At 47.2% G+C, this 7,845-nt stretch overlaps 1 long non-coding RNA gene across 1 annotated transcript; it reads left to right on the top strand.

Moving 5' to 3' along the window:
• Positions 1-4,560: 4,560 nt before the first annotated feature.
• LOC144785605 (uncharacterized) lies at positions 4,561-7,368 on the top strand. Its single transcript, XR_013601984.1, has 4 exons — positions 4,561-4,730; positions 5,008-5,105; positions 5,383-5,480; positions 7,244-7,368. It is a non-coding gene; the product is annotated as an uncharacterized LOC144785605 (long non-coding RNA).
• Positions 7,369-7,845: the final 477 nt, after the last annotated feature.

Raw genomic sequence — 7,845 nt, 5'->3', positions numbered from 1 at the left:
CCACGTTCGCGCCGTGAAGCAACAATCTCGCACTCGCGAAATTGTAAAAATTGCAATTTTGCACCGGAAAACCACCAGCAGGCAGCATAAGCCTTCTGAAACTTGATGGATGGCATTGGATTGTGGTGATTTGATTTGTGTTGTGTTTTTTTGACTTTTTGGAGTAGGGGTTGGGGGCTGGCTATGTTGGTGGTGGCCATTTTGAGGCATGGTCCTGGCCATGTGGATGGGGGTCAAACGGCCATTTTGAAGGCAGGCAGTGAGCTTTGAGACATAGGCCTGCACCCATTGTGCCTTGCTTTCACCCATTGTGCCCAGGCGGAGTCAGGGGTACATGAAAGTACAACCCTCTCTGTGTGTGCTCTCTTGGATCAATGTTAAATTCCTGTTTCCCAAAAATTTAGCAAATCCTAATTTTGACATTTCCATATTGTGTGGTGTGCACTGTGCACGTGTGTATTCATAAATGCCTACTTGCAAACTGTTTATTGAAGCGCTACATAAGCAACATATATTTACTGATGTTCCTCTGTCTTCGTTTGCTTTTAGGTGCACAAAACTCTGCATCATCGTTGAGCATCAGTGCCAGGAAGAAGTCCTGCTGCGGCCTGTTGTTCCGACATCTGAAGAAGATGGCTCCAAAAAGAGGTGCCCGTAGGTCCTCTTGCAAGAAAGATGTCTCTACTAAGGAGAAGAAGAAGCAAGTGGCACCACTTACCAAGGAGACTGGTGGCTCAACCAATACATTTTTTGGGGAAAAACAACAAAAAAAACAAAGGCCCACCATGAGTGCTGCACATGTAGCCTGTTTACTTGTTGAATCACCAACGACCAGTGATGTTGGTTCATCGCAAGAAAGTAGCAGCACACCATCAACACAGGTTGTAACTCATCTCACAAGTACTATTCAACAACCAAAGCCGCAACAACAACTGCATGGGCTACTAGTACAAGCAGAAGTACATGCGCAAGGAGCTGTCCGAGAAGGAGCTGTCCGAGAAGGAGCTGGCTGTGAAGGAGCTGGCCAAGAAGGAGCTGGCCAAGAAGGAGCTGGCCAAGAAGGAGCTGGCCGAGAAGGAGAAGGCCGAGAAGGAGAAGGCCGAGAAGGAGAAGGAGAAGGCCAAGAAGGAGAAGGAGAAGGCCGAGAAGGAGAAGGCCGAGAAGGAGAAGACCGAGAAGGAGAAGGCCGAGAAGGAGAAGACCGAGAAGGAGAGGTCCATGGAGACTTGCAAGTAGAGGTCAGTGAAGATGCCCATGTAGCGGCGCATGGAGCGGTGCAAGTGCCCACAATGGTTGTTCTTCCAGAAGTAGGGGCACAGGAGGAAATTGACTTTGGAGCCGGGGTATCATGTCAGGAAGACGAAGCCACTCCTCCTGATGATTCATTTTCTCCCAGCTCCCCAGCAAGGAAAAGATCAAGGAGGGTGTGTAGAAGTTCCTCTTCAAGCCCCGCTCCATCAGATGATGATCTGGATCTAGATTGGCAACCATCTCCGACGTCTGAGAGGGAGGCACACCATGAGCTGCGAAAGGTATCAAATGTTGAAAGGAAGGGCCCCGGAAAGCTCATACTTATGGATCCGAACGTCGGACTTGATGAAGTGGTTCATTCTGATGTTGATGAACAGGATGACAGCAATGACCTAGTCATCACACACGTCATTTCAGCAACACCGGCCATGCAGCAGACAGACATTTATACCCTATCCCGATGTCATGCTGAGCGTGACCCTGGCGACGTGGCACTGGTAGCACCACCAACGCAGTCAAGTAGTACAACAAGTTCAACAAAACCTACAGCTCCCATATTTTCTCCCTAGAGGGGGACTCCATCCAGCTCGACTCCCTCAAGTAAGGTTGCTGCAATAATTGCACAACCCAGTAGATGTCTGCAAGGCTCATCCACCACTGCTTCATCTGGCATTGGCAGCAGTATCACCTCGTGCGGCAAAACCAGAACTTTCCAGTCCCCAGTTTGGAACTTTTTTAGTGTCCATGAAAAGTATGATAACATAGCCGTTTGTTGCATTTGTAAGACTAGCGTTAGCCGTGGTAAGACTGGTACCAACTATGGAACCGGAGGCCAGATAGGTCATCTTGAAAGAAAGCACGCTGTCGAATGGTTTCCGCACCTAGCAAACGTCAAGGGAAAGCGATCCCAAAGGGCAAGTGGCCAAAATATACCAATACTAGGTGTTTCATCTGAAGATGACGGGGAGGTAGAAGAAGCGTCAGACATGTGTCCGGTTGCACCCAGTACCCCTGGCAGCACCACACCCTCCGGAACACATAGGAGGCACACTGAGAGTCTGGGAGACACACCAATGTGGAAAATGTCAACAATGATCAGAAGTGGGTCGAAGAAGGCATCAGCATCATCCCGTAAATTTGTCCAGCGCACCATTTCAGCCATGTTCTCCTCAGATGTGCAATTTCAGCGCAACCACCCAACTGTACGCCTGTGTAACACTAAGCTGGCTAAAATGCTAGCGGTGGACCTTCTCCCTTTTTCGTTTGTCGAAGGTGTGGGTTTCCTTGAACTCGTGGCAACACTGGCCCCTAAATGGAAGGTTCCTAGCCGGTTCTATTTTGCCAGGGTTGCTGTTCCAGCACTACATAAAGAGGTGCTTGAGTTGGTGGGGGCAGCTTTGCAGAAGAGTGCTGTTCACACTATACACCTGACAACAGACATGTGGACCAGTTGCCAAGCCCTTGATTACATGTGCATCACTGCACACTGGGTCTCTTTTTCAGGAGTCATAAAACAGATAAATGCAGGTGGTGACTTGGTCGAGATTTTTAAGGGTGCTCGTAAACATGCAACATTAGCCATGTTTGGCATGGAGAAAAGTCATACTGCAGTCAACATTTTGGCTGACTTTAACAAAAAGGTCTCGCAATGGCTGCCCCCAAGAAAATGCAAGGTTGGTTATGTTTCTACTGATAATGGCAGCAATGTAGTTAAGGCCATGGAGGACGGTTTCTATTTCAGAGTGCCGTGTTTGGCGCACTGTATCAACCTTGTTGTGCAACATTTTTTGAAAAAAGAACTTGCAGTCGACAAAACACTGACCATCTGCAGAAGAATATGCACACATTTCAACCATTCTTTTAAGGCCCGGAAGGAGCTGAGGCGCAAGCAAAATGAACGTAGAATGCCAGTGAAAGCACTTATCCAGGAGGTGGCAACACGTTGGAACTCAACCTTCTACATGCTTGAGCGTCTGCATGAGCTGTTTCCAGTAGTCAATGAGTATTTCTACAACCTGGGTGGTGATACAACAGAAATGATGCTAGCGGTGGAGCAATGGCAGCTAGTTAAAAGCCTGACAGACATGCTTCGTCCTTTTGAGGTCTTCACGCGTGACGTCAGCAGGGAGGACTGTTCTTTGAGCAAAGCTATCCCATTGTTGCTGAAGCTCGAGCACCAAGTCAAGGTGGTGTCTTCACAATTAAAGAACGTTGGAAAGAACGAAGCACATGAGTTGGCGCAGAGATTATTACAACGCCTAGTTAGCAATGAACGGCTTGTAAAAATCAAGAAACAACAGCACTACATTTGTGCTACTATTCTGGATCCACGTTACAAAAAGCCATTGTTTGGCAAAGTAATAATTCCTTTTGAAACATCGGATGTTACAGAGTACAAAGGTTGGCTAGCTCAGTCAGCCATTCGTTTTGAAAGAGAGCGGAAGGAAACTGTACGAGAAGACAGTACTACTAGTGAATCAGCAGACCATCAGGCGTCCCAAAAAAGCACTTCTGCATCTGTGCCTGTGGCAGAAGTGAGTGTCTTTTCCTCTGAGCCGTTAACCACACCAGCAACCGTATCATCTGAACCAGGCCCAGGCGATATGTCTGAAGCGGGTTGGCTAACTCAGCTAGGGTTTCCTTGTCCTAGAAAGGACACAGAAGTGCAAAGTACAGGAATCCGGGAGGACATTCTTTCAATGGTGCAGGCCTATCTGGATGACTCAACAGAGGTCAATATTACTGAGGACCCATTGGCGTATTGGCATGGGAAAAGAAAAATATGGCGAGAGCTCACCAACCTGGCTATCAATTACTTGTCTTGCCCACTCGCAAGCGTGTCTTCAGAACGTGTTTTTAGTTCTGCTGGTGGCATTGTGACTTCCAAAAGGTCCCGCCTCTTGCCCGCAAATGTGGAGCGGCTCACCTTGATAAAGATGAACCAGCACTTCATACCACCAGATTACAGAGTACGAGAATCCACGCAGGAAGAAGAGGACACCGACCTACCTGAGGAAAGTTCTCCTCAGTTACTAGAAGTAACCCCGACTGATGATTTAGCAGAGTATGAGGACGAGTTCTGCTTCCCTGACAGCGAGTTCTGAAAATTAGTCAATCATTCATTAATTGTAAATTTAGTCCTCCTTATTCACTTTTATTCCTGTGTGTCTGTCTTTCTTTAGCAAGTGCTTCATCACATTCCCAACAAAACTGTAATCAACCAATAAAACAACAAGCCCATCAACAGAACTGCCTTGATTTTGATGCCGCAGCATCCCTCAGGTTCACAACAGTTAGTTGACAAGAACTCAGTCCTGGTCGTCTATCCTGAGTCCTCCTCCTCCAGACTCACCCTATCCATTACCCATAATGCTGATGCCTGGATTCTGCACAATGAAGAAACTTACGTTGACGAGTCCCCTAACGCCTTAGGACACTGTGAATTCCAGGTGGAGCCAGCCCTCAAACACAAATTACAGGTAAGATAAGCGTTTGGATTGGAGGTAGTATAATGGAGTGTTCGGAGAGGCGAGAGAGTGACAGTGGTACTGGTAGTAAAGTCCTAGGGCTCTTGAATTAATAAACTCTGTGACAGGCATTTACTTTGGAAAACATTTGGCCTATTGCACGTGAACGTTTAGGCGTTATTATTGCTCGCTTGCCTGTCTTAGGGGTGCTGTCTGTGGGGCTTCTAGTTTTTTGTGGTGTGTGAGCACCGCTGCCACATTTCTAATGTTGATTGCTTTTGTTTTGCAGAAAATCCACGCCGGGAAACTCCAGTTGTGGCCCTGCTGCAGAACGCCTTAGGACTCTGTGAATTCCAGGTGGAGCCAGCCCTCAAACACAAATTACAGGTAAGATAAGCGTTTGGATGGGAGTTAGTATAATGGAGTGTTCAGAGAGGCGAGAGAGTGACAGTGGTACTGGTAGTAAAGTCCTAGGGCTCTTGAATTAACAAACTCTGTGACAGGCATTTACTTTGGAAAACATTTGGCCTATTGCACGTGAACGTTTAGGCGTTATTATTGCTCACTTGCCTGTCTTAGGGGTGCTGTCTGTGGGGCTTCTAGGTTTTTGTGGTGTGTGAGCACCACTGCCACATTTCTAATGTTGATTGCTTTTGTTTTGCAGAAAATCCACGCCGGGAAACTCCAGTTGTGGCCCTGCTGCAGAACGCCTTAGGACTCTGTGAATTCCAGGTGGAGCCAGCCCTCAAACACAAATTACAGGTAAGATAAGCGTTTGGATGGGAGGTAGTATAATGGAGTGTTCGGAGAGGCGAGAGAGTGACAGTGGTACTAGTAGTAAAGTCCTAGGGCTCTTGAATTAACAAACTCTGTGACAGGCATTTACTTTGGAAAACATTTGGCCTATTGCACGTGAACCAACACGATGACAGTGTTCAGTTAAATGAACTTACTGCAAAACCACCACCCACCAAGCTCAAAAGTAGTAAAAAACCAGGTATGCTCAGATAAAGTTTGAAAAAGTATATTTATATCCCTAACAAAATAATCTCCCGCAAGACCCTCCCTAACCCCAACAAATAAATAGTCCTTCAAAGTCCCCAAAAAACCCAACTCCCAATTCCCATCCCCAAAAAGTCTCTAAAAAAGGGGCAAGGGACACTCTAGGGATGCAAGCTGTTAAGTTTGGCCTCCAGGGCATCATGCCTTAGGGCCAGGGCATCATACTTCTCCTGGAGGGTGGCGTGATCTAGGCGGAGGCCCTCCACCACATTCTGATACTCGTTCCATTTCTGGACCTCCGCCTCTAGGTCGGACACTCTGCGGAGTGCACGGCGCAAGCGAGCCTTAACAGTACTGCGAGGTGCAGCTTTTGCTGCTCGGCGGTGGCGTCTTCCAGCACGGCTCCGGTTCGCTGGAGCACTGCGCTTACCGGCAGAACGTGGGGTCACGGAGGAGGATGCAGATGTTGATGCACTGGACTGTGTGTCGTCCCCCTCCAATTCCACCAGCCGCCGATATTGGGCAACAGTTGCTTCCAGCCTCCGTTGCCGGGCCAGTACAGCCAGCATACTCCTCGTCGGTTTTGAGGTTTTAGTATTGCCAACTATATGAAGAAAGAAAGACATAATATGTAACCAATGCTCTTTAAGAATATGATTAACACAAAATAATTCAGCAGAAAGTTGTGTCACAGTACAACTAGCAACTAGCCAGCGCAGTACAAAACTATTCAGGCCAGTATCATGGGCGTCCGCAGGGAGGGGCAAGGGGGGGCGCTTGAATCACCATTACCCTTCCCACAACTCACTTGTATCCTTGGTTTGATGCTCTTTCATATGAAAGAGATCTGGCAGAAGCCCAGGCGATATGTCTGTTTCCCTCTCTCTCTCTCTCTCTCTCTGTCTCCCTCTGTATGTCTCCCTGTGTCTCCCTCTACCTCGCTGTCTCTCTCTCTCTGTCTCCCTCCCTCACCCTCCCTCTGGCTCCCTCCCTCTCTCTCTCTCCTTCTGTCTTCCTCTCTCTCTGTCTCTGCCTCTATCTGTCTGTCGGTCCCAGCCTGCTGTAATTACCATATTGTAATTTGTCACTGGGCCACCACTGGATACACATCATATCCTATCTAAGAGTCAGATAGTACCATGATCCAGCTTACCTGTACTCGCCACCGCCACTGTCTCCTTCCTCACAGTCTGTACTTCTTGGTCCGACTCCTCTAGCGCCGCCTCCTCCCCAGATTGATCCTCGGACTCCGAGTCAATGATCACCACCACATCCGAGCTGGCCCCGCCACCAGATGTTCCACCTACAAAGTTGATTTAAGAATGTTAGATTACACCACTCCACTAGTATTTGGTCTATGAATGAAAAAATGTGAAAACAACAGAAAAATTAATTGACTGTCTACTCTAGTCTAAAGTAAAAATGTCCCTCCTTCCAGGGAAAGCTGTTGTCTTGCTTCATTTTTTTGTCACAATTGTTGAATGCTTGCTTCATTTTAACACACTCCATTTTTCTCTGAACAGACAGAAACTGGACTTCTAAGGACAAGAGCAACATCAACTTCAAACCAGGTGAAAGCTCGGCTCGACCACAAGAAATGTGTTCCATTACTCATCAACTCAGCACCAAGCACTTTTCCATTTCCAACTAACTTTATTTTAATATATGTGTTTACTTAAACTTTTAATAAAGCTTTTAAACTTGAATAGACTCTGTGGTTTTTAGTCCTCCAGACTAGAGTGACTGAGCGAAAAGTTTTGCAATTTTTGCAAGGAGGAGTCCGTGCCGCTGACACTACCAGGTTTATTTATACAGTGTGCCAAACACGCCACTCTGAAATATTATTACTCTGGTCTTTGGTGTCCATAGTTCGGTTTGTGGAGAATTGTCCCTGCAACAGTAGGATTATTGATTTTGCTCCTATCTAAACACTATTTCGAAACAATTAAATTAGGAACGCTTGGACAACAATAGGTCCTCTATATTTAAATGAAAACTTACTGGGGCCAGCAAAGGAGCACTCGCCGCCCTGGCCTGCATCCTCCTCCTTTGGAGCCACTGCATCCGATTTTTCGGTCCGCTTGCCCCTGGGCGGACCTGACGTACAACATGAAAGAAAGAACAG

The sequence above is a fragment of the Lissotriton helveticus genome, chromosome 10 (assembly GCF_964261635.1).
Source record: "Lissotriton helveticus chromosome 10, aLisHel1.1, whole genome shotgun sequence".
In the NCBI taxonomy this organism is placed as follows: domain Eukaryota; kingdom Metazoa; phylum Chordata; class Amphibia; order Caudata; family Salamandridae; genus Lissotriton; species Lissotriton helveticus.
Note: the sequence above shows the minus strand (reverse complement) of the source record. Positions and strands in the feature narration are given on the sequence as shown.